Source organism: Cynocephalus volans, chromosome 8 (assembly GCF_027409185.1).
Source record: "Cynocephalus volans isolate mCynVol1 chromosome 8, mCynVol1.pri, whole genome shotgun sequence".
NCBI classification, from domain to species: domain Eukaryota; kingdom Metazoa; phylum Chordata; class Mammalia; order Dermoptera; family Cynocephalidae; genus Cynocephalus; species Cynocephalus volans.
In genome coordinates, this window is record NC_084467.1 from 94,019,807 (window position 1) to 94,047,482 (window position 27,676).

Below are 27,676 nucleotides of genomic sequence, written 5' to 3' on the forward strand. Positions count from 1 at the left end.
CCAGTTCGTCATGATGTATCAACCCACAGCACTACACTAGATTATATCATTGGATCTAATGCCTTCAACAGTCAATACAACTTGCAAATGTGCCCCCAAATGCAAGGAAGCTGAAACACTAACAGAATATGACCCATTAAGAGAGAAAAATGCAATGCATAGTGAAGTGTTTAAAAGCTTTGTCAAGCCACATGATTAGAAGGAGCATTAAAAGGTCAAAAAAACAGGTGACTATTATATGCACTGGGAAAAATACTGTTGCGATATACACCCTATACCAAAAGAGTGTCTAGAAAATATTGTAGAAAATATTGTTTTTATTAACCCTGCCAAAAGTAATGAAGTGGTATTATAAAAATGGAATAAAAGAACAGTTTTTTAAAAAGAGAGAGTGAATGAAAAATCATGTTGTCATTTATAATAAGCAAATGCATATGTAAATATATTAGTATTTTATAATTTTAGTCGTATACCCATATTTTCATTTACTTTAAAATAAGAACATTATATATTACTAAAGTTATTTATAAGCCCAAAATAGCATCATTAATAAACATGAAAATGAAAATATATGAATTATTTATTACACAAATGATTTTTAAAAATAGAACAAATAGTTAAACCTAATAATCTAGGTCTATACTACTTTATGCCTGTTATTAAAAGTTTTACCTTTTCTGTCATTACTGATATTTAGCTTGGATTTTTATTTTGTGGGTTTCTTTTAACCATTACTATTTAATATATAAAACAGATTCAAACCAACAAATGCATAAGTTCTTGGCTAAGAAAAGGCCATAATAAAATAAAACATTTACTTAAAAATATAATATAATAGTGGTGATTTCTAAGAATAAAATTAAACCACAATAATTTAACAAGAAGTTATTTCACATCCCTGCATTTGTATTTTCTTTTCGTTTAGTCACTTTTGTTTTTCTTTGTTTTGTTTTATCTATTCTTTTATTGTTTTAACTTCTCAATATACACTGTAGTTGATTTTCGTGACCCTTTACCCGTTCCTCTTGCCTGCTTCTTCTCTACTCTCCCCGCCATCATATCTGTTCACTTGTTATAACAAGTTCAAGGAATTGTTGTGATTGTTCTGTCTCCCCCCCCTTTATTTGTTTGTATGTTTTATTTATTTATTTTTAGCTCCCACAAATAAGTGAGAACATGTAGTATTTCTCTTTCTGTGCCTGACTTGTTTCACTTAATATAATTTTCTCTAAGTCTATCCATGTTGTTGCAAATGGTAGTATTTCATTCTTTTTCATAGCAGAGTAGAATTCCATTGTGTAGATATACCACAGTTTCCTTATCGACTCAACTGATGTTGGACATTCGGGCTGGTTCCAATTCTTGGCTATTGTAAATAGTGCTACAATAAACATTGAAGTACAGGTATCCCTTCGGCATGATGATTTCCATTTCTTTGGGTATATTCCCAGCAGTGCAATAGCTGGGTCATACAGTAGATCTATCTGTAATTGTTTGAAGAACCTCCATACCATTTTCCATAAAAATGCACCATTTTGCAGTCCCACCAATAGTCTACGAGAGTTCCTTTTTCTCCCCAACCTCTCCAGTATTTATCATTCTCAGTCTTTTGGATATGAGCCATCCTGACTGGAGTGAGATTGTATCTCAAAGTGGTCTTGATTTGCATTTCCCAGATGCTGAGTGATGTCAAGCATTTTTTCATATGTATGTTGGCCATTCGTATGTCTTTCTTTGAGAAATGCCTACTCAGGTCCTTTGCCCATTTTTTAATTGAGTTATTTGTTTTTTTTGCTGTAAAGTTGTTTGAGTTCCTTGTGTATTTTGCATATTAATCGTTTGTCAGATGTATATTTTGCAAATATTTTCTCCCACTCCATTGATTGTATTTTCACTCTGTTGATTGTTTCTTTTGCTGTGCAGAAGTTTTTAGTGTGATATAATCCCATTTGTTTATTTTTCCTTTAGTTGCCTGTGCTTTCAGGGTCATATTCATGAAGTCTGTACCCACTCCTCCTTCCAGAAGTTTTTCCCCTATGTTTTCTTTAAGGAGTTTTATTGTTTCAGGATGTTTATTAAGGATATTTAATTCTTTAATCAATATTGAGTTGATTTTGGTATATGGTGAGAGGTACGGGTCTAGTTTCATTCTCCTACATATGAATATACAGTTTTCCCAGCACCATTTGTTGAAGAGCAGTCTGTTTCAATCTTTTGGAATAGTTTGTAGAGAACTGGTATCAGTTCCTCTTTGAAGGTTTGGTAGAACTCTGCAGTGAACCCATCTGGTCTTGGGCTTTTCTTTGCTGGGAGCCTTCTGATAATAGCTTCAATCTCTTTTACTGTTATTGGTGTGTTCAGATTTTCTACATCTTCATGTCTCAACTTTGGTGTTTGTATGTGTGCAGAAATTTATCTATTTCCTCCAGATTTTCAAATTTGTTGGCATATAGTTGTTCATAGTAGTCTCTAATGATTCCTTGTAATTCTGAGGTATCAGTTGTAATATCACCTTTTCCATTTCTAATTTTTGTTATTTGGGTGTTCTCTCTTCTTTTCTTATTTAGCCTGCTAAAGGTTTGTCAATTTTATTTATCTTTTCAAACGACCAACTTTTTGTTCCATTGATCTTTCGTATTGTTTTTGGGTTTCTATTACATTTAGTTCTGCTCTGATCTGAATTCTACTAACTTTGGGTTTGTATTGTTCTTGTTTTTCTAGATCTTTATGGGGAAGCGTTAGGTTGTTTATTTGCCATCTTTCCATTCTTCTGAAGTAAGCATTTAATGTGATAAATTTCCCCCTTAGTATTGCTTTTGCAGTATCCCACAGGTTTTGGTATGATGTGTCATTATTTTCATTAGTTTCAAGAAATTTTTATATTTCCTGTTTAATTTCTTCTTGGACTCATATGTCATTAAGTAGAATGTTGTTTAATGTCCATGTGTTTGTATAGTTTCTAGAGTTTTGTTTTTTATTGATTTCTAATTTTAATCCATGTGATCAGAAAAAATACATGGAATAATTCCAATTTTTTAAAATTTGTTCAGACTTGATTTGTGACCTAACATGTGATCTATCCTGGAGAATGTTCCATGAGCTGATGAGAAGAATAAATATTCTGAGGTTATTGGATAGAATATTCTGAAGATATCTGCCAAGTCCAACTAGTCTAAAGTGTTGTTTAGATCCCATGTTTTCTACTGATTTTTCACCTAGAAAGTGAAGTGTTCAGGTCCCCTGCAATAATGGTATTAATGTCTATCTCATTCTTTAGATCTAATAATGTTTGCTTTATAAATCTAGCTATTCTGACATTGGGTGTTTATATATTTATGATTGTTATGTCTTCTGGATGGATAGATCCTTTTATTGTTATATAGTGGCTTTCTTTATCTCCTTTTATGGTATTTGCTTTAAAGTCTATTTTATCTGATATAAACATAGCTACTCCAGCTCATTTTTCATTTCTTTTGCATGGTATATCTTTTTCCATCCTTTCACTCTTAGTTAGTGTGTGTCTTTACAGATGAGGTGAGTCTCTTGAAGGCAGCATATTGTTGGGTCCATCTTTTTAATCCAGTCAGTCTGTGTCTTTTGAGTGGGAAATTTAATACCTTTACATTTAGAGTTATTACTGAACAGTGTTTATTTGCTCCTAGCATTTTATTGATTTTTGTTGAGCTTTCTTAAGTACCTTTTGTTCCTTTCTTTCTAATTTCCTATTTGTCTTCTGTGTTTGTTGGTTTCTTGGGGTGGTAGATAAACTATTTTTTTTTTCTTTACTGTTAGCATTTTTGTTTTACTGTTAGGTTTTCTTCTTTATTGAGTATTCATGGCAGTTATGGTTGTTTTTCAGGTATCAAACCCAGTACTTCCTTGAGAATTTTTTGTAAGGCTGGTTGTGTGTTAGTGAACTCTTGCAGTTTTTGTTTCTCTGAAAATATACTATTTGTTCTTCATTTTGGAAGGATAGCCTTGCTGGGTAAAGTATTCTTGGTTGGCAATTTTTGTCCTTTATTATTTTGAATATTTCGTCTCATTCTTTTCTGGCTTTTAGGGTTTCTGATGAAAAGTCTGATGTCATTCTGATTGAGGCTCCTTTATAGGTGACTTGCTGCTTCTCTCTTGCAGCTTTTAAGATTCTTTCTTAGTCTTTGAGTTTTGCCAGTTTGACTATAACATGTCACGGAGAGGACTTTTTGGGTTGAATATGTTTGGGGGTCTTTGGGCTTCCTGAATCTGAAGATCTGTGACTTTCTCTATACCTGGGAATTTTTCTGATATTATTTCATTGAATATGTTTTCAATGCCATTTCCTTTTTCCTCCCCTTGTGGTACCCATAATTCAGAAATTTAAGCACTTAAGGTTGTCTGTTATCTCTCTCAGATTTTCCTCAATTTTCAAAATTTTTCTTTCTTTTTTCTGGTCTGCTCATGTTAATTCCAACAGCCTGTCTTCAAGGTCAGAAATTCTCTCTTCTGCTTGTTCTAGCCTGCTGGTTAGACTCACTATTGTGTTTTTTATTTCATTGAATGAATCCTTCAGCTCCACAAGCTCTGCTACATTCTTTTTCAAGGCATTGATTTCTTTGTACATTTCTTCTTTCAGATCTTGTATAACTTTTCTCATTTCAATGTGTTGTCTAACTGAGTTTTCTTGCATCTCATTTAGTTTCCTTAAAATTGTTGTTCTAAATTCTTTGTCAGTCATTTCAAAGACTTCCTGTTCTGTAGGATCTAGAGCTTGAGAGTTATTATTTTCCTTTGGTTGTGATGTACTTTCTTGGTTGTTCACATTTCTGGTATCTTTCCTTTGCTGTTTAATCATTGTGGCTGGGGTTATCACAGTCCACTCATTTCACCCTTATATCTGGCTTGGATCCTGAAGGGACAGCCAAGTCTTGGCAGCAGGAACTAGCCGGTGCTTGGGGTCCTGTGGTGCCTGCCTGTTCTGGCACAGCTGACTCAGGGCATGTAGGTCCAGTGGCTCTCAGGCCTCTCTGCATGGTGGGGAATGGACAGGGCTGGGGGTGCCAAACCACCTGCTTCTTCCAGTGCTGCTGACTCAGGACATGTGGATCTGGCAGCTCTTGGGCTTCTCTGTGCAGGAGGAATTGTCCTAGATTTGCAGTCCCTTGGTACCTGCCTCTTCCAGTGTGGCTGACTCTGGGCATGTGATCCCGGTGGCTCTTGGGCCTCTCTAAGTGATGGGGACCAACCTGAGCTGGAGGTCCCATGGCACCTGTCTTTTCTGGCATGGCTAACTTGGGGTCGGTGGGGCCCACAGCTCTCAGGCCTCTCTGGGCAGCCAGCACTGGCCTAGACTGGGGTCCCAAGGCACACAGCTCCTGCCTGTTCTGGCTCAGATCTTAGGCCTCTTGTTGTTGCTTTTTAATAGTTGCAAATTGGTTGATTTGTGGGAGAGAGCAACACTAGGAACCATCTACTCTGCCATATTGACTGGAAGCCCCCATTACATCTCTGCATTTGTAAATGAGGTTATTTAAGCTTAAGCCAAATTAAAATATTGATCTGTACTACTAAAATGGGGATAATTTCAAAGATGAACAATGAGAATGTAATGGGAATAGATTAAAAGTGCTAAGGTTTGTACTCATTTAGGAGAAAAACTATTGTAGAAAAATTGGAGTGTATGGTGTTCAGATAAAGGTAAGTGAAGAACCAGAATTAGTATGTGTTCTGGACTATCTAGAGGACAAACAGACTCTTCCTTTTGTACTCACCTGGCTACTCCCTCACATCATTCAGATCCCTGCTCAAATGCTATCTTATCAGAGAGGACTTCCTTAGCCACCTCACCTGAAACAACACTCACTCACCTGTTCTAGCCCTTACCTGTTGAACTATTTTAATGGCACTCCATGGTACTCTTATATCTGTCTCCCTCTTTCCTCTAGAGTAGAAACTCAACAAACATAACTTCATCAGCTCTGTTTCTTCCAGTGTTGCTGCACTTACTAGTCACTCAATAATACTTGCTGAGTGATTCAATGGAAACACAACTGGTTACAGATTGATTAAAGTTGAGGAAAACTATTCAAATACAGCACTGCAAAATAGTTTTGAATGACTCTTCATTGACATCAATTTTTTTTCTATAAAAATGGTGGTCACCAACTACCTTCTACATTTAGTGCTTTTCCTTTAAACAATCAAATTTTCATTTTGTTCTTTTTTATCATAAAGACTATCATGGTAATGATTATTCAACAACATATACATTTTGGTCTGGTCTTCATGTTGTTAAGTGTTAAATTAAAGGTTTTGAATTTGTTTTGTTCAGTTTTAACCAACAATCAGTTTAAAGAACTTAAAAGTTTATTTAGAAAGGTCACAGCTACAAGTTCAACATACAAAAAAAATTATATTTTTACATATTGGTAGAAAATAGTTAAAAACAAAGAAAATAACTACTTGCAGTAGCATCAAAAACAATGTAATATTTAGGAATAAATATAAAAACAAAAGGTCTGCAAGACCTCTTCTGGAAACTACAAATCACTGCTGAAAAAAATTAAAAGACACCTAAATAAATGGAGATTATATGGCTTGGCATGTTTATAACAGATTGAGAGACTCACTGTTATTAATATACCAATTTTAAAAAATTATTTATAGATTTATTGCAATCCTAATAAAAATCCCAGCAAACATTTGTGTGGAAATGGAGAAACACCTTCTGTAATTTATATGTAAATGTAAAGGAGCCAGAATGTACAAAGTAATAATGAAAAGGTAGAATATAATTAGAGGACTTACACTACCTGATTTCAAAACTTATTATAAAGCTACAAAAATCAAGATTAGGACGGTACTGGCAAAATGACAGATATATAGGTCAACCAAACCAAGAAGATTCCAAAAATAGCTCATGCATATATTTCTTTGGTTTTTGCTGAAGTTGTCAAAGTACTTTATTAGGGAAAAGTATCCATATGGGAAAGAACCCTGACTTTTACCTCACCATTCACAAGAATTAGTTTGAAATGTATCACAGAGCTAAACACAAAAGCAAAAACTTTACAAAGGAAACATAGGATAATATGTTTGCACCTTGGGGTAAGCAGAGCTTTTTTTTAGTAGGACACACAAAGCAATAATCATAAGAAGAAAAAATAAAGTAGTCTGAATTAAAATTTTTCTCATCAAAAGACACATTCAAGAAAGATAGTAGGCAAATCAACAGTATAATGACAAAACATCTCAATTAATAAATGAGAAAATGACTAAGAGACACTTTACCAAAAAAGATATACAGATAAGAAAGCATGAGGAAAAATGCTCATCAGTAGCATTAAGGATATGCAAACTAAAACCTCAATGGGATACCATGCTACACAGGCCAGAATGACTAAGATTTTAAAAAGTGACATCATTGAAAATTTGCAGTTTTACAGCAACTTTTATATGCTCTTGATGAACGTGCAGAGTGATACAAGTTATTTGGAAAAAGTTCCATCACTTTTTTATAAAATTAAATATACAGCTATTTTTTAATCTCAATAATTGCTAGAGCCTTAAACTGCCCTAGCAATTACTGAGTGTAAAAAATAGGTGTATAAAGAAGGCAATGCTCCTGCACTGTTGATGGGACTGTAAATTAGTACAACCACTATGGAAAACAGTATGGGGGTTCCTCAAACAACTACAGATAGATCTTCCATACAATCCAGCAATTCCACTTCTAGGTATATACCTAGAGGAATGGAAATCATTATGTTGAAGGGATACCTGCACTCCCATGTTCATTGCAGCTCTGTTTACAATAGCCAAGACTTGGCACCAACCTAAATGCCCATCGATGGATGATTGATAAGGAAACTGTGGGTGTGTGTGTGTGTGTGTGTGTGTGTGTGTGTGTGTGTGTGTGTACACATACATACATACATACCATGGAATACTAGTCTGCCATAAGAAAGAATGAAATACTCCCATCTGTGACAACATGGATGAGCCTGGAGAAACTTACGTTGAGTGAAATAAGCAAAGCAAGCACAGAGGGATAAATACTGCATGTGCTCACTCATATGTGTGAGCTAAGAGAGAAAGAAGGAAAGAAAGAAAGATCACAGTAGTGCATTGGTCTTGCAGAGGAAGAGAGCATACCTAGGGATACAAAGTGGAGTTGGGGGAAAGAGGTAAGGGAGAGGGAGGTTAGAGATAATTGGGTGGGGGATATGGAGTACAAATGCAATTTGTGGTAATGAGTATTCTGTCAGTATAAATCTGGCCCTCACATCATGGGCACAAGGGGTGACAATCAGCTTTGTATCTCATGAATATTCATAATCTATGAAATAATTAATTAATTAATTTTAAACAATTATAATAATTGCTAGGTATTTTACCTAAGGGAAATGAATACTAATGTAAACAAAAAAGCTTGTATATGAATGTTCATAGAAGCTTTATTCCTAATATCCAGAACCTGGAAATAATCTTGGTTTCTATCAACAGAATGAAAATCAGTGTATTATATTAGTATAATAAAACACAAAACAGCAATAAAAAGAACCAAGTACTAATATGTCCAACAACACGGATAAATCTCAAAACCATTATTCTGAGTGAAAATCACCTTATACAAAAGAGAACATATTTTGTGATTCTATTCTAGGAAGAACAAAGCTAATTTATGGTTATAAAAACAAAGCAGAACAGAACAGTCATTGTAGCTGAAAAGGTAGGGAGTTGGAATGGACTGGGAAGGGACGTTATGCAATTTTGTGGGCTGACAGCTTAATAATTTTGGTTTACACAGTTGGACAGATGTAAGAATTTGTCAAAATACATTGAATAGTGTACTTAAGATATTTGCATTTCCCTCTATGTTAATTCTACCTTTAAAAAAACACACATCAGCTATTTAACATATAATTATAATTATAAGCATGCTGAAGGATTTAGAGATAAAGTATACTGATAACTGCTATTATTTTGAAATAGGTAAAAATAAGACGGATTGATGGATGGGTAGATAGATGAATAGATATGTAACATGAAAATGTTGATTGTGGAATCTAAGTAGGGGCAACATGGGTACTCAATGACATTTCCTATAATTTGTCTGTGTTTTTGGTCATTTTCATAATATACTATTAGGATATGTATGGAGAAGAGAAACAGAATGACATGTTACAGGAAATGTTCTGAGCATAACAGTTGCTGAAAAACTCACTAGAGCTATGCCTGTAAAGTAGAAGGAATTTTACTTGTGAAAGAAATGGTTGTGCCATACTTTGAACATGGGACAATCTATAGGAAAATATTAATGTGACATGCTCAGATAAGGTCAATCCCTTTTTTGAGTCATTTTTACACTTTAATTTCCATATTCTACACACTGTACTTCCCATATGCTAAATTATAATGCTGTAATGAAAAGAGATATACAATTCTATGACCAGCAGGGACCGTGGATGTAGGGAATGCAGCCTAATAAATAGAAAACTAAAAGATAATGTTTTAGGTATTATGGTGGAGAAAAGACAAGAACTTTGTAAACACCTAGAGTGGATGTCTTACACAGGCAGTTTTAGAGAAAAGTTCAGCCACTCGTATAAAGGATGGACTGGAAGTCCTTTAAGCAGTACCGTTAAAGAGAAAAATGTATAAAGGATATTTATAGTACAATTGGAGTGGGGAACATCCTAAAATGCAACATTGCACATCTAAGTTCATAACCATTAAACAATAAGTCAGTGTTGTTTTAAGCGATTTGGTAGGGTAGGGTGGTGTCAGGAATAAAATGATTCCAGGGAAGATGAAAAAAATTTTATAGTTACAAAAGTAGTTAGTAAGGTGAAAGAGAAAGATTGCTTGTGAGCATTATTTATTGTGTGGTGTTGAGGCTGGATTGTTGAAAATTCCATGTAACTTAACTCAAAGCTTAAAATCACCCCAGTAATCCTCACTATCATTCATGCTAGGCCCCAAGGTATCTTTTTTTTCTATCTTTTTTCTGAATGGATCAAATAATTCAGACCACCTCAGTGAAGTCTAATTAGGATGAGCTTTTAAATTTATCTAGGGAAAAATGTGTTCAGAGCTAATGAGGCATTGCAGGGAAAATAGACCTAGCCGTAAGCAATCTCTGTAAGCAAAGAACATTTCAGCAGCCTAATTCAAAGACTGCATTGTGTATGCATCTGCGTTCCAGAGAGGTTTTTTTCTCTTCAACTTCTCACCCTTAAACCAAATTTCACTTGAAACAAGAAGATAAAATGTTAAGAAGACCCTTTAAAATGTTATCTTAAGGAAAGAACAGGCAACACTTCCATTAACAGCCAATAGCATTTTTTCTTCTGAAATAAAATTTCTCAGAAATTTCAGATTTAATTACATTGTACAGCTACTGAAAATAAAATCATGTTGAAACTAAAGAAAGCAATCTTAGTACATGTATTTTGCATACTTTTTGTGTGTGTATACAGGAAAAGCAGGATTTTATTTTTAAGATAAGACGCTGTCTCAAAGAATAGCGTATTTTGAGTTGTGTTAACTGAGTGAGATTATTTCCGGCAATATTTAATGCTATGAAATACTGATTTATTTGGTAACATTTTAATTATGGAGAGCAGTCCTCAACCAATAAATAACTGAGATTCGTTTATAAACAAGCAAATTCACACACTCCTCAGTGAGGTGACTCTCGGATTCATGTTCTACTGTGGGTCCCTGAACTCCCTGCTGAAAAACTCCACCTGCCCATAGTGGTGACCGGCTTGCTAACAAAACCCCTTATTAACAGCCCTCCCTTTCTCACTTCTTTCCTTCCCCACCATTTTTTTCTGGAATTACCACTTAAGTATCCCACTTGCATGTGGATTTCTCTGTGTCTGCTTCTGGGAAAACCTAAAGAAGACCATCACGATACATTAAATTTTTAGCACACAGCTGTATATTCCCATAATTTATGTTATCTAGGATCTTTGTGGTTGTCTTAATAAAATGAAACTATGTGTTTATTTTCTTGTATTATCTTTATCAGGTTGTTGGAATCCACTCATACTAGGCTGATGAAATTTAAAATTATTATTGGATAGTTCATAATATGATTTTGCTTTTAAATATTTCGTGACAGTATATGCATGCTCCATTTGGTGTGTATTTTGTTTATTTTCACCTATTCTAATTTTTCTTGTTCAGTTTTGTCAGAGATACTTATCATTACAAAGTACCAGTGTTTTATTTGACTTATCTTTTCTGCCGTTTATTTCATTGATTTCTGATTTTATTTTTACTCTTTCTTTTCATCGTGTTTTTCTGGATTTCCTTTGTTCTGTTTTCTAATAAATTTCTTTTGTGTAGTGCTTAGGTAATTTGTTAAAACCATCTGCTTAGATACTTTAAATATATATTTTAGACATTTTTAAGGCTATTAGGTCCATGTAAGGACTACTTTAGCTGTATCTCACAGAATATAATATATAATATCAAATAATTCTGGGTATTTCAAATATTTAATTTCCTTAATGATTTCTTTTCTAACCTAAGGATCATTTAGTAATACATTATGTTGTTTTCAAAAATAACACATTTTTAAAGCTACCATTAAAATGGTCATTGCTAATTTTGTTGAAATTTAGATGGAGAGGGAAATATGTTGATTTTTTGGAATTTAATAAACCTCCTTTTTAAGACTGAATACATGCTCTATTTTCAAAGTGGGTATTTCTCTGCCTTATTTGTTGTTCTATAAGTTCTTTCAATTAGAGGATTTTATATTTATTTAACTATGCCAAATTTTTATCCATTATTTTCAGAAATACTTTCTATTTTTATAAATTTTTTCTATCCTCTTTTTCCTCACTTTCCTCTTGGATATATAATTTTAACATGTTAGTTTCCTATTGCTCCCATAACAAATTACCACAAACTCTGTGTCTTAAAACAAAACAAATTAATTATTTTACAGTTCTGGAGGTCAACAGTCTGGAATATGTTTCACTGGACCCAAACCAAGATATCATCAAGGCCTTACTCACTCTCAGAGCTGAATTTGTTTCCTTTTCTGTTCCAGCTTCTAGAGCTACATTCCTTGCAATCTTTGGCCCAACCCCTTCCTCCATCTTCAAAGCCTGTCACACAGCCTCTTCCAATCTCTTCATTGCTTCTCTTTTCACATTTGGACTCACCAAGATAATCCAGAACAATCTCCCTTTCTCAAGACTCTTAATGGAATCACAGCTGCAAAATCCCTTTCGCCTATCACAATTTCTTAACTTTTTTTTTCTTTTCTATGTATTTGTCCTATCTCCCGACTTCTGGAAGACTCTTTCATTCTTCAAGTTCACTAAATTCATTCTTTTTGCTATACCCAGTCTTCCAATTATTCTATTAATTATTTTAGTGATTATCTTTATCATTTCCAAGATTCCCATTTAATTATTTTTATGGCTACTTATTGATTTTCCATTTGGCTCTCTCTCTGATTATATTTATTATGCTTACTTTAAATTATTATTCTGTGAGGTCTAATAACTCAGCTTCATGTTTTATGCACTGTTCATTTGTTGTATTCTATCCATAGATGTCAAGTTATTATAACCTATAAGCTCATGACCTCCTGAGGATAGCAGCTACCTTGCTGATAATGTGTACTTGGAAATTTTTAAAATCCAAACATTATGTTGTATAATTCCTGGTAATTTACAAAAGATTAAATAGGATGAAATCCAGAGTGAAAGGCTCCAGGCATCAATGAACAAGTTGAGACTTCTCGTTTCTGGTTCCACGGGTAGAGGAGCTTAGAAACAACCATTCTATTCTAACAAGTCAAAACTGAACAAATTGAACAATCAACTAGTCTTTTTAGATTTATAAAAGAAGTGAGGTCACAGGGCAAACAGCTACCCCCAAGAGGTGGATGCAGAGAATTACACCTTACCTGAGCAGAAACAGCCACGGGAACCAGTTCAAGGTAGGAAAATCTGAATGGTAACTGGTGATTTGCTGGAGGCTCAGTGTGGACAAGTCTGACAGAAAAAAATCTACAGGGGTACACAGTTATAGAGCTCCCCCCAACGACCCCCCAGGATCTTTATCTCCAGGAGCTTGATCAGGACCTCACAGTAACTGTCCCCTCGTGTTTCTAGCAGGAGGAGGGGAAAAGGAACGAAGCACAGGAGCGCTCTGTTCTTAACAAGCTCTGCCCTCTGGAAAAACTATTTTATTGGTGCCTAACATGCTGGGGTTTTATCAGCACCTGTCAGGAAGAAACATACCCAACTCCAGCACACTCTAATCTTCCATATGGGAGAAGGAAAATACCCAACTCCAGCACATTCCAGCCATCCTGTCCCACCAAAGGTGGGAGAAAGGAGAATGAAAAATATTAGTGCAGTTCACAGTCTAAAGGTATAGGCTCACTAAAAGCCTGAGACCTAATCATAGGAATCAGAATTCTTCCCCTCTTCTCACACCTTACACCACATTACTAAAAACATATTCATAGTAGTTCATCTAACCCAGTACAGTATGTCCACCTGTCAACAAAAATAATTTACATAGAAAAACAGATAAAAATTACATCTGACTTCTCAGAAACCATGAAAGAAGAGGGTGAAATAAAATATTTAGTGTTGAGAGAGAAAAAAAGAAAGAAAAAACACACCAACTTAGAATTCTGCATTTTATGAAATTTTTCTTGAAAACTGAAAAAGTAAAGACTTTCTCAGACAAGCAAAAATTGAAGGAATGTTGCCAATAGATCTGCCTTGCGAGAAATGTTAAAAGAAGTTCATTAGAGAGCAGGAAAATTATATAGTTCAGAAACTCAGATCTACATAAACAAAGGAAGAACATCAAAATTGTGCTGAATAAGTGATGGTAAAATAAAAACGCTTATTTTCTTATTCTTAATTAATCAAACAGAAATATTTGTTCAAAATAATAACAGCCACAATGTATTTGGTTATACATGCTTATGCATATATCATACATATATATATATATAAAAGCATGCTTTTGTATGCTTATATAAAAGTAAAATAAATGACAGCAGGGATACAAGGGATGGGAGGGAGAAATTGGGAGTATTTTGTTATCATAAGATACTCACAATACCTGTAGAGTGGTATGGAATTATTTAAACGTAGAATTGGATTATGTATTGTAAATTCTAAGGCTCCCACTAAAAAAGTAAAAAAAATATATATATATAACTGATATGCTAAGAAAAAAGAGAAAATAGAATTATATAAAATGCTGAATTAAAACCACAAAGGCAGAAAAAAGAGTGAAAGACAAAAATAAAAACAAAGAACAAAGACAACAGGTAGAAAACAATAACAAATATTATAAATATTAATATGACTATATCGATAATCAATTAAGATGGCAGTGATCTACATGCACCAATTAAAAGATAGAAATTGTTAGAATGGTTCAATATACAAGACCCATATAAAAGTTGTCTACAAGAAACCCACTTTAACTGTAAAGACACACGTAGACTAAAAGCAAGTGGATGGGGAAAGACATACCATGCTAACACTCATCAAAAGGAAGTGGGAGTACCTATATTTATTCAGATAGAGCAGACTTCAAAGCAAGGAACTTACCAGGGATAAAAAGAGACATTACACAATGATAAAGGGTCCAAGAAATAACAATCCTTAATGTGCATATACCTAACATCAAAGCATCAAAATAGGTGAGGCAAAAACTGATAGCACCACAAAGAGAAATAGGTGAATCTACAATTATAACTGCAGTGCTGAATGCTCCTCCATCAGAAATAGATCCAGAAGGCAGAAGATCAGTTAGCTATTGATGATGTTGTTGAACCCAATGATATCATCAATCAACTGGATAATGAATATCTATAGATTACTTCATTCAACAACACAACATGTGCCTCCCTTTCTCAAGCTCACAAGGGATGTTCAGAAAGATAGACCAAATCCTGGACCACAAACACACCTTATCAAGTTTAAAAGAATAGAAATCATACAATGTCCCCTGTCAAACCACAACAGAATTGAACTAGAAATCAATAACAGAAAGATAACTGGAAAATTGCAAAATATATGGAGAATAAACAACCCACTTCTAAATAACACATGGGTCAAAGAAGAAATATAAAGAGAAGTTTTAAAATATTTTGAATGAGATGAAAATGAAAATACAACTTATCCAAATTTGTGAGATGCAGCAAAAGCAGTGCTTAAAAGAAATTTTTTAGCATTGAATGCATATGTTAGAAAAGAAGAAAATGTAAAATCAATCATTTAAGCTTCCACCTAGGAAACTAAAAAGAAAAATTTTTTTTAAAAATAAGAGCAAATTAAATTCAATATAGGCAGAAGAAAAGAAATAATAAAAATTAGAGTAGAAGACAATGAAATTGAAAACAGGAAATCAATAGAGAAAAATCAATGAAGCCAAAAGCTGATTCTTTTAAAGATCAATAAAATCAATAAGCCTCCAGCCAGGCTAACTAAAAAAAGAGAGCACACAAATAACTAACATAAGAAATTAAAGAAGGGACATCACTACAGATTGCATGGACATTAAAAGGAAAACAAAGGAATACAATGAACAACTCCATGTCCATGAATTTGATAACCTAGAAGAAATGAACTGATTACTTGAAAGACAAAATCTGCTAAAACTCACACAAAGAGAAATGAACAAGTTGAAAACTCCTAAATGATGCTGTACCAGAAAACTCGTCTGGTTTTAGCTCATAGAAATATATAGCATTGGCAGAGGCAGTTTCCTTAGGTTGTAATCCAAGTTGCCTGGGTGTTGGAGGGGGAGAAGGTCAACCTGTACGTCTTTTCCTCACCCCAGTCAGGATTTTGGTTTCTCTGGAATTACGCATTCAAAACCTACAGTTGCTGCTGATGCCTGTTGCTAAGAAAAAGGCCATGATAATCCAAGGTAATGGAGGAAAGGGAAGCGGGAAAGTGAAATAGGATGTTTTTTCTCTCAGTTATCCTCTCCTTGCCACCTTCAGTTACCATCTGTGCCCGGCTGCAGCAGAACCTCCACAAAGAATCTCACAGACCCATACCACTTTATAACAGCCTTCAGTCTTCCCAAAGATTTCTCAATTTTAGGTACATTCCTAAGATCCGTGTTCTATTTTATTTCTGTCATCTCTATGTATTTGCTCTGGAGGGAAGGATCCAGCAGCAGACACTATTTGTCCATCCTGACAGGAAGAGAAAACTTATTTCCAGAATGGAGGTTATATTAGCTCCAGACGTTGGGTCATTACCGGTTTAAACCTAGCACGGCGTCCCGTTCTTCACATCCCAGCCTCCCTTGTACACCTCAACGTACCCAGTAAAAATAAGGAGGAGTGTGATACTGGACTTCTAGAAATCTTTATAATTTCCTAACAAAGAACCTGTCACCATTTCCTCCTTCCTATCTTAAAAACAGATGTGATGCCCAGAAAAACTGCAGCTGTTTTTGTAATAAAGAACTACAGAGTCTAACCTTTATGTTACTGGCCTCTTGAACGGTTGCTGTTTCCTACCTGCTTCCAGATTTCTTGCTATGTAAGAAAATTAGCTGTGCCACTATTAATTGTGGTTTCTGTTATTTGAAACATGAAATGGACAGCTTCTTATTTTATATAATAGCTAAGAGAAAATAACTAATATTTAAAAAATACATATGAGTTACAAGGCAATTGTGCCAGGGACTCTAAATAAATCATTCCAGTTACACCTCACAGGAAACCCACACGGAGTTATACAATTTCCATTTTTTTGATTAGAGAACTGAGGCTGAAGGAAGGGAAATAACCCTGTCGAGGGCTAAAATTGAAATATAGGTCTGCCTTTTCCAATATACCAGAGCACCCACTCAATTTATCTATATATAATACATAAATGCATCTATATGTGGGATTCATATATTTACAGTGACTTTTTAACTTACCTCGCTGTCCTGAGGACACTTGTTTTTGTAACGGCTGTCACTTCCGGAAAAATTATATTGCTTTGGATCTCAAGGTTTGTCAGCATTAAAACTGCACTATCATAAGGCAAACCTCCTTGAGTGGGCAACATCTTAAATACTTACCAGCTAACAGATAATACAGCATTGAAATCTAACCCAGAGAGAATGGGACACAAGCAGTACTTGGTGATGGTTTTGAAAAGGGAGGTTAAAATGTCCCAAAGACAGCCTTTGTCTCCTGTGCTATTCTGAGACAGACCCTGGGGATATTATTAGTCTCTTTAACATCTGTGAGGGAATTAAAGTCGGAACACAGGCCACTGGCCTTATACTAGGGGAGAGAGATACAGCCCATGCAACCAAAAATATCTAAGCAACAGAAAAGATGCTGTCATGCCTTTATTTTAAATCCACTCTGCATGTACGAGAAACCAGGCTTTGTCACTGGTGCTGACAAGGAACAGTGGCAGATCTGAATACAATGTCAGACTACAGTAAAGGCATGAACCAAAGCACCCACAGTGTTCTGTAGCTTTGAGCTACAGGAAATAATGAGATTCTGTCTTGATTTGTTTTTGAACAAGAGAAGCACTTAAAGAGATAGTAAATAGGCTTTGTTTTGAATTTTTCAGCTGTATATCTAGATCAAATCATATAATCATTATTCTACTTAGAGTATTTTTATCTATTTCTAACAAGTTACAGAATATTCTAATATTGGAGCAGAGGTTATTCTTGTTTATTGCTGCCTTAAACAATGAAGGATACAAACTTGACCACAAAAGACCTCAATAATTAACTCATTGAGAATCATAAAATTTTACCTCTCATAAGGACCACAGAGATCACAGAATTCAATCTCAATGCTTTAGAGACAAATATGAGATCCACAAAGGTTAAATGACTTTGTCCAAGGTCACAGTGCTCATCTATTACTACACTGGGACTAGAACCAAGAATTCCTTAAACTGCTTCATAGCAATTCTATCACACCGTGATGCTTTCACAGGACAAATTGCAAATAAGCACATTCAAAAGCTACAAACTGCAAGATAACCCTAGATTCATATTTTATACTCATCCAAGCTGTAAAAATTACCAAATCTTCCCCAAGTTTTAAAAGATGTATGGAGTGATCACATGCCCATACACACACATACAATCACATAAACCTGCGTTATATCTCAAAGACATGCCAAGATAGTTTGAGTGGGTTTACATACATACCAGAAGAGATTATGAAGAAAAGACATTTCAGTAGATTGATTGACCCCAGGATTTTGTTCTTCTAAAGTACATGGGTTCTCTTTGGAGATTACAAACTATATTACTTTGTATACATTATAAATAACATATACATATTTTAATACTTCCATTAAGGGAGAATAGTAAATCATAACTACTTTGCAACTGGACTTTAATGTCAATGCCAAAGAAATGCCCTTATTATTCTGCTGTTTCTTAGTTTGTCCTTTATCATTTTCTTCACTGGCATAATCACTTAAAAATAACCTTGGAAAAGTACCTCGCTTTTCTTAGTTCTAACTATTTAAAAAAACATTTGGGTAAATATATTTATAAAACATTCTCATTTCCCTATTCTTACAATCTTCATTCTTGGCCTCCAAAGAAATGCCCTTTAAATCAGTCTCTCTTTTTTGCTCAAACTTCTCATTGCCTAGTGCAAAAGCTATAAAGGTGGGAACTGAATGAAGTCCTCCTTCTGGTGGTATTTCAGACACAAGACCTATCATTTGAGACAGGATCAAAGCTCAACTATCCCATACTTACCACTAGAGAGAATTTACTGCCAAAGGAGAAGGGTCTATTACTGCTAATAACAAGAACCAGCATTTATGGGTTCATTACAGATAACAAAGAGTTTTCCATATTTTATCACAATTTTGTGAGAAAAATACTATTTCCATGTTCAGATTAAGAAAATGTGATCATTTCATAACTTATTATTTACACAAATTAATCATTTGAATAAATTATCATTTAGTATTTAGAAATTAGTTACCATATAACTTCCCAGAAGCAATAATTGCAACTAAAAATCTATTGAGCTCATCCTATATGCTCTTCTTAAATTAAAAGAAGTGTTAAAAAAATCCTAAGCCATATCAAAATTACCTTCATTTATCATATGAGCAAGTGTAAGTGGTCCAAGTTCACACAGCTAGTAAGCAGTGGAGCTGTATTTGAATCCATTCAGTGTGAGTATATATAGACAATGGTTAAAAGTGCATTTAAGCTAAGAAAATTAAAAAAAAAAAATCAAAGACATGAAGAGGAACAGGAAACAAAAAATCAATCATAGTTATTGCTAATTAGTTACTGCCCTTGATCATTGATTTTATCCAGGGGGTTCCTGCTGCCAACCAAGTTGAAAAGAAAAACACGGTGGATTCTGTAATGCCCCTTTTCTGACTTTGTAAAGATGGAGAAGGAGCTGCAAAGAATTCCAAATAAAGATACGCATGTCACTGAAATTGAATGATAAATGTCTCTCTCTCTGATGATCTGCTGTCCACAACATGATGTGTATGCAGGGCGCACTCCATAGTCTTTCCTGATCTCCTTCCTTCTTGGATTTCTGTGCTTCTCCATCTCGCTGGACAGCTGACATTAAGGACTTGCTTCTATGTTTCCTTACCCTCTTTTAGGTGTGTCCAGTAGAGGATAGGTAGGTAATCTTAGAGCCAGCTATAGGAGAGTAAAATGGGGGTATTCATTCCCCTCAGGTCCCTTCCTGCTGGGCCACTGTGGAATCTGTGTCCCTCTATCACAGGCCATCTATCAGTCAGCCCTCTCAAGACTCTGGCAATTGCTTCTTCCCCACACCTTCAGACATGGAGTAATGGCTCCTATCTGTTGTGAGCCCCAAAGGACTACACTATCCACTGTTGGGTTTTCTAAACTCTGGCCACCTCTTTGCAAATAGTCCCTTTATAAACCTCCTCAACTCTCCTATCCTCAATGTCACACAGCTCATAAGTGTGAGATCCCAGCCAAACCTCCAAGGTAACTTACCCGCCTCTGGAGTCTATAGGCTTCCGACTACCACATGAAAGCCACATCATACTACACATATGACTTGTTGGTAAGAAAGGGCTGCCCACTTGTGTTTTAAATGTGTCAGGGCCGACCCTGTGGTGCACTTGGGAGAGTGCGGCGCTGGGAGTGCAGAGGCGCTCCTGCCGCGGGTTCGGATCCTACATAGGGATGGACGGTGCTGCGCTCACTGGCTGAGCACGGTGCGGGCGACACCACACCAAGGGTTGCGGTCCCCTTACCGGTCACAAATAAATAAATAAATAATAATTTTTTTTAAAAAAGTCAAATGTAACCAGTCTGGAACAGGAGCATCGCCTCACATTCAGCTTTCCAAATACCTTGTAATTAAGTACTTGCTGCTTTAGCCGCCACTGTGCTGGACACTTCGTGCTATTGTACTTAATTTAGGAGTGTTGAATTTCTATAACTATCTAACAAAATCAGCAGCACTTTTCGTCGCATTATCCCCCTACTTCCCCCAATACATTTATGTCAACATCCACATTGTCTACGTATAGCAAAAAACAAAATGGTCACCAGTAGCCTTGTGGCTCATGGTAAACTTTTTATATCTCTGTATTTATAGTTCCTCGACCTCAGTTCTGTTTTTCCTAAGTCACTTGATAAATATGTACTGTAATTCAAGGTAGAAATTATATGTATGATATGAGGTAATTAGATATGACAATTTTTACGTATTGCGTGGTTGTAGAATTCACAAAACTTTGTCCTTAGATCCTATGTTATGCTGCTTAATAAATGAATACCGGTTTCATTGTTTTTAACATTCCTGCCATCTTTAGCAAGAGATTTATTCTGTGTTTTCTTCTAGCAAGGTAAAAAGTCTCTACAAAGTTAAGGTCTTTGAAATCAACAGGCATGTCCTTTTAGTGGAGAGAGTTGTATATGAGACCTCCTAATAACAGAGGGAGCACCAAAGATAAAACAATGTTGGTTTTGCTGCAAATTTTATTTGAATCTAGTCCCCCTTTTTCAGGACAGACTTAGAGTATGGAATCTGCATCTTCTGAGGGTAACCACTAAAATAGATGCCATTGACAATAGAGTAGATTCTACCACAGCTGTCTGAAACAAGTACTTTAAAACCAAGCTGGGTAATAAATAAAAACGTCCAAATGGGAGTCTCATAAAAAAGCATTACACAGGCATTTGCTGCCTCTAAAAATGGGTAATTAAGGAAGGCTAGGTCTGTTGGAACTTCACTTTAAATAAGATTAAAATTTGTCAGATTTACGATTAATCAATGATTGATCTCTGGACCAATTCAGTGTCTTTTACATAACATGTCCAGATAGCAATCTTAGAAAGCGTTGATGATTTAGTTATATCTTCCCTTTCTTATGTATTTTTTTTTACAGAACAATAAATTGAATTAAATTGATACCTGTTCCAGTATGCATATTGTCAAACAGTATTGAAAGAACTGTTGAGATACTCACCAGCAAGAAAATCCTGCAATATCTGGTCCTATGCAGGCCAATTCACTTTTTGTTTCTTTTTTTAATAATTACACAGTGTTCATTTGATTTGCTTTTCTATCGAGCTCCTGCTGCACTATTTCAGATTTTAGTCAAGGTTTTTTTGTAGGCTAAAGAAACAATTGATGTAAAGTTGCTGACGAAACTTCAATAGTATATGTGCATATATTTATGTGTCCAGTTGTGTCTGTGTGTCTCAGTAGTTCTGTGAAAACCACCTCTTCCTTCAGAGTTCAAAGCAAAATAGATCATTTCAATAAAAAATATAATAAAAAAACTTTGACAACACAAATTAAACCTTCTCTCTTTCATTTACTGTTCACATACCCTAGTCCCAGATCATAGTGATCACAATCAGTAAGTTCCTTATAAGTAATAATAATATAGTGCCGTTCAGGGCAGACATTGGAATCAAAGAGCCAGACTTGAAACCTAGATCTGCCACCTAAAAGTTATGTGCAGATGTTAATGAAATTAGTAACACACCATTCTAAGTCTTTGAAGCATCAATAAAGTAGAATAAAAATCAGTTAAATCCTACCACCTCAAAAGATTAGTACCTTTAAATGAATTTAAAGGAGCAATGGCTATAGGAGACAATGGGGAAAGAACAGTCTCTTCAATAAATTGTGGTGCTAGATATCCACATGCAGAAGAATGCTTTTAGCACTTTTATAAACCATGATCAACCATCTCCACTTCACAATACACACTAGTGGCATTCTGCTCATGATGGGAAAATAATTGGAAAAAAATTTATGAACCTCATGCCAATCTCTCTAAGCACCCTGTATCTCCCAAGCCACTTCAGTTAAAGCAATTTATTACTATATACCAATTTGATGACTATTCATATTCAAGTTGAACAGTGTTGCCTAAGAAAATACCCAAAATTTAACAGTTGGCAAGGATAAAAATACTATTATATTTTATTATGTTGTAGGTCAGAAATTCAGGCTTGTATGAGAAATACCAGGGTTTGGTTCTGTGGCACTTTTGTTCCACATCTAATAGATTGGGGTCACTTAGAGGTATTCAACTGGTGTCACAGCTAGTATAGATGGGACATGATGGTCTCTCATACAACCAATGCCTTGGAGTTGACAGGTGGAAGGCTAAGCTCAGCTATATTTTACTCATGTAGACTGTGGTCTATCAGTGAGGTCTATCCTACAAGATAGTAGGACTTCTTGAATGGCAGCTCAGAACTCCAAAGGACTAAGGCAGAATAACCAAGTATAGTGCCTTATATGTATTAAGAAATGAATAAATATTTGTGACCTGGAGATAAATATATCTTCTAGAAATATTTACACCATAATATATAACAAAAAACCTCCACAATTCAAAAGTAGAGTTGATTAATTTTTAGCATCATAGGGATTATATTAAGTCACACTCATTGAATCAAGGAATATGGGCTTATGGATAGGATACCATTGGTTTCACTTTACTTAACCACGACAAACTCTACATTTTGGCACTGATAACAATAGTGGTTGGGTGTCAGTTGCATATATTGCACTCTATTGGGTGTTTCAGATTATGTAAGAACAAAAAAGGACCGAAAGATGGTTTTGTCATAAGGTATATAAGGACAGAAACTTGCTATACTGCATTGTGTGCAGTATTTGTTGGATAAATAGATGATACCCTTTTAATAAGTATGGATTTTTTTTATGGTTGAAAAGATCATGCCATTACATGTACATTTGTTATCATTTTACCTTTAAAATAAAAATACATTTTCTTTTTAGGAAGAAAACACAAATATTCAGCCATTCACAATATTTATTCTTCCATACAGTTCATCTGGATTTTTCTATGAGGTGGTGGTAAATTTAGATGATCATGAATCTGATCAAGAGAACAGGTTAGATATTAAAATAGTTCAAAATCAGTATACTCAATTCTCCAGCCTCATTATAAGATTCTGAGCCAGGTATCTCCATCTCTGGCTCAGCTATAACCTGGAGGGCTGAAGGATCTGCAAAGACCTGGTGATCTAAGAGCTGTTTGTGGTCTCTACTTCATTAGATGAGATGTTGCCTATTTCATAAAATAGTTTCTGCAGTGCCCAGCAGAGTGCCTGGTAGAGCAATTTACATGCATTAGTTAAATGAATAAGGCTTTTTTTTTTTCTCTCAACATGGTTACATATTATTACAGCCTGTTATGAGCACAGGCAACCAAAGAGTATAGTATTCTCTTTTCAAAAGTTTCATTGAATCAGGCAATCCTAAGAAAACTGTTTGAAACCATACAAGAACCTTCTTTTCACTGCTCCACAATGCATATGCAAAAGCATTAAATATTCAACACTGCCGAAAAATATTTGTAGTTCTTGAGGTTTTTATCTATTTATTGGGTGTTTTTATTAATAAATTTAACATGTTTATTAATTAGCTAAATACAATGATGAATAACAAGTATTATTTTAACGGCATAAAAGCTAATAGTGAAACAGTGTTATTGAAAATATATAGGCAAACTATGCTTAAACAGAGGAACACACATGTGTTTTGGTGCTTTGCCTACTTTGTGGTGATCGGCCTTAAGATTCAAATCCATAAATGCATCAAAGCAGCAAACTGTTAATACTCATTATCTTGGCAGCCCAGACTTGTAAGAACCACCACTATCAATCAATATAAGGACCACTAAAACATTATAAAGATAGCAGTGAAAAGGACTATATTAATCATTAGGTTTTTTTAAAAAAATTTTGCTTTATAACTATTCTAACATTTATTTTAAAGCTCTTAATACAACCTAAGGACAAAAAATCTTATCTGTGTTTACAGACGAGAAATTGAGAGCCAAAGAAGCTAACTTACTCTCCAAAGTAAACATAAATACCCACCTACAGGACTGAGTTTCAAAATCGTGTCTGACTGACTGAAGCCCATGCACGTTCTTCCCTTTACATTATATTGCCTCCAAATTATTTTTAAAATCAATCTTGAGGTTTTCATGTATCAAAAGAGTACCAGAAGAAATGCTGCGAAATTAATTTGTCAACATTTGGGTAAAAGGAGGCTACTGAATAACCTGCAAACAGATTATCTGTTTGAGGAACAAATCTTTACAGACTAATAGTGATATAGATCTTGCAGTTATAAATACTCCTGGGAAACCAAAATAAACTATTTTACCAATGGAAACAAAAACACCACAAATGCTTACAGAAGACACTTCCACACTGAACTGTAGCTTTAAATAAGGTATTCTTCTGACACCTGCAAACTAAATGTGAATTCTTGTGACAAATATTTTAGGTGATAAGCAATCTAATAATAACATCAACAGTTATGACTTCATCTAGTAAATTCATTCTGTAGAATTCTGCATAAGACATTTTTTAGTAGTTGTAACGTTATGTCCTTTTCTTTATATAGAAAGTTGAAGAAACTGTTGCATGGTTGATAATCTTGTTAAGAGTAGAGACTATGTCTTTTCTATTATCTATAAGAAAGCCAAGACCACACAGTACCTGACACACAGCAAATATTCAATAAATGTTGAGTGAACGCTTTTCCATTTTACGGGGTGGATTAGTACTGATCAAGCTCACGCTGTGTGTCCTGTCACTAATGGAAAAGCTAACAGCAGAAAACTGCTGTGTAGGTGGTGCCCAGGGAGCTGCAGGAAGTTATTCAGGCCCAGGTGAGTATTTAGCCATGGTTATAAACCACACTGGCAATGCCACCAAGGACTGCAGAATGTTTTGGCAATTAGCATAGGAGTAAAAAGATCATAGGACATAGAATCAGCTGAAAGTGTACCCCAGCTCCAACACCTCCCAATTATGTGACTTATGTGAAAAGCAAATGAGAAAAGCAATAGAAAATGTCTTTAAGCTTTTACAAATGGTAGTAATTAATATTTTGGCATTTATTGCCTAAAATCATGTTCCCATTAGTTGCTCTTTTTTAAGACTTTGGCAAAATGGTCTAAATTCTGTCAATGAATGTGCAGTTCTCTATGTTGATGAGTCTTCTGAAAATTTTGAATGCATTTCATCTGAATACTGTTTGGCTAAATAACTATCTGCAATAGATGACTCTCCTCTCTTGTCCCTGCATTCTAAACCTTTTACCCTCACTTTTCCTTGAGGGTAGAATGGAAAGAGTACTAAGAAAGGATTCAGAGAACCTGAGTAGCTGCCATGTGACCTTAAGGAAATAATTCAAGTTCCCATATCTTCTATATATTTTACATACCATGAAATAGGATTTACTCCCTAACTTATAGTAGAGATATGAGGATCAAATAAGATGATGTGTGGTGGGAGCTAAAAAATAATATATAATTCACACACACACACACACACACACACACAAAAGAAAAAACTGGGGTGGGGGGGAAGAAGATATAACAACCACAATTACTTGAAGTTGATACGACAAGCAAACAGAAAGGACATTGTTGGGGGGGAGGGGGGAAGGAGGAGGGAGGGAGGTTTTGGTGATGGGCAACAATAATCAGCTACAATGTATATCGACATAATAAAATTAAAAATAAATAAATAAATAAATAAATAAATAAAATAAGATGATGTGCTTTACAAACAATTGTATAAATGTAAGATAATATTATTTGTAAACATCAGTTCCTTTTGATATTTTTTCTGATGGCATCTGCGGAATCCTAGATGAATGCATATTTCTACCATAACTATTACATGTTGTAGGTATCGGCTTATGCCGCTCTCCCTCCAAGGCAGGCCATTAATTCTTTTAGTATTCTGAAAATGTTTCTGCTAACTTACATTTCAGTCTTTCCGCAAGTCTTACTATGCACCATAAATAAGTGCTAACTAGTGTCGAGGATGGGAATACAATGGGGGGCTGGATGCCATGTTTCTTGTTCTCCCAGAACAAATACGGTATCAAGATGGGGCAAAGACTCTATTTACTACTCAGTGCTTCTTGATAAGATACCACATTTAGAATATGAGGAAACTGGTACAGTTGAAAACAAGTCACATAATCTCAATGCCACCGGACTCTAGAAATCTCTTCCTCCCAGATCTATTAACTCTACTTTCTCACTTGAACATTTTGAGGTGACAAAAATGAGGAAAACATCACATTTACCAAGCTCCTATTCAGAGAGCCTTCATTATAAATACAATATTGTTGAGATCACCTGAATTTTGTAATTATCAGACACTGTTTAGAAATAGACTAACATCTTACAACGGAACACATGTGAATCTGCAAATGAGAAGGGAAAAGAATTAACTGTGAAAGTTGATGTCAAAATAATTACTGCCAATTTTCTTCATAGCCAAGAAAATGTGATTATGTGTACACATGCCCAAAACTATTGGCTTCAAAACATGATAAAATGTCTTCAACTCACCTTGATTTACAAACAAACTAATTTGCTGGAAACTGTGTTCTCCCTGGAATTTGAAGGGCAATGATGACATTAATGACATTCTATTATATGTCAAACCAATATAAAAGCTGCAAACATCTGACAAAGACTCCCATCCCTAAGTGGCAGAAATTACTGAAACCACAGGGTATATAGCACTCTCCCTGGGAACCTTTATCAGGAAGCTGTTGGAGGTGAGCTTTTCGGAGCAACCTGTAGTTACCCCTCAATTCATGCTGGTCAGGTCTTTTACCAAGAGTTTTGCTTTCAGTATTTATGTAGTGCAGCAGGCAACTGTTTACCTCAGGCATGAGAGTCAATCTGAGTGGTTCATAATCAGTGTGCCATAGCAGCTCTGTTGCCCGTGGAAACAAAGGCTTTTTGGAGGGAGGGAGCTCTGTAAGGAGCATAGCAAATGATAATCCCGTCAATTTTAGCCATTGCCCTCTTTTCAGGTGTTTTTGCTGCATGAACAGTCACAAAATATTGTACAGGATTATAATGTTTTATGGTGATTTAAGAACTTCTATTGATTTCTCTAAATCTTATATGGTAATAGGTCCACTCTCCTTTAAATAAAGTAAAATAAACACTCCTAGTTAAAATAAACATTCAACTAGAAATGACTTAAAATGCTTTCTCTTACCTCACCAAAGAAAGCAAAAATGTTGATGCTAATTTGAGTCTAACATGTAGGGAAGGTCCTCAGAATGTGTCATCAGAAGAAAGCTTTGGACATAGATTAAACCACACAATGTGTGTTTTAAAATGTCATGAAAATGGCTTGC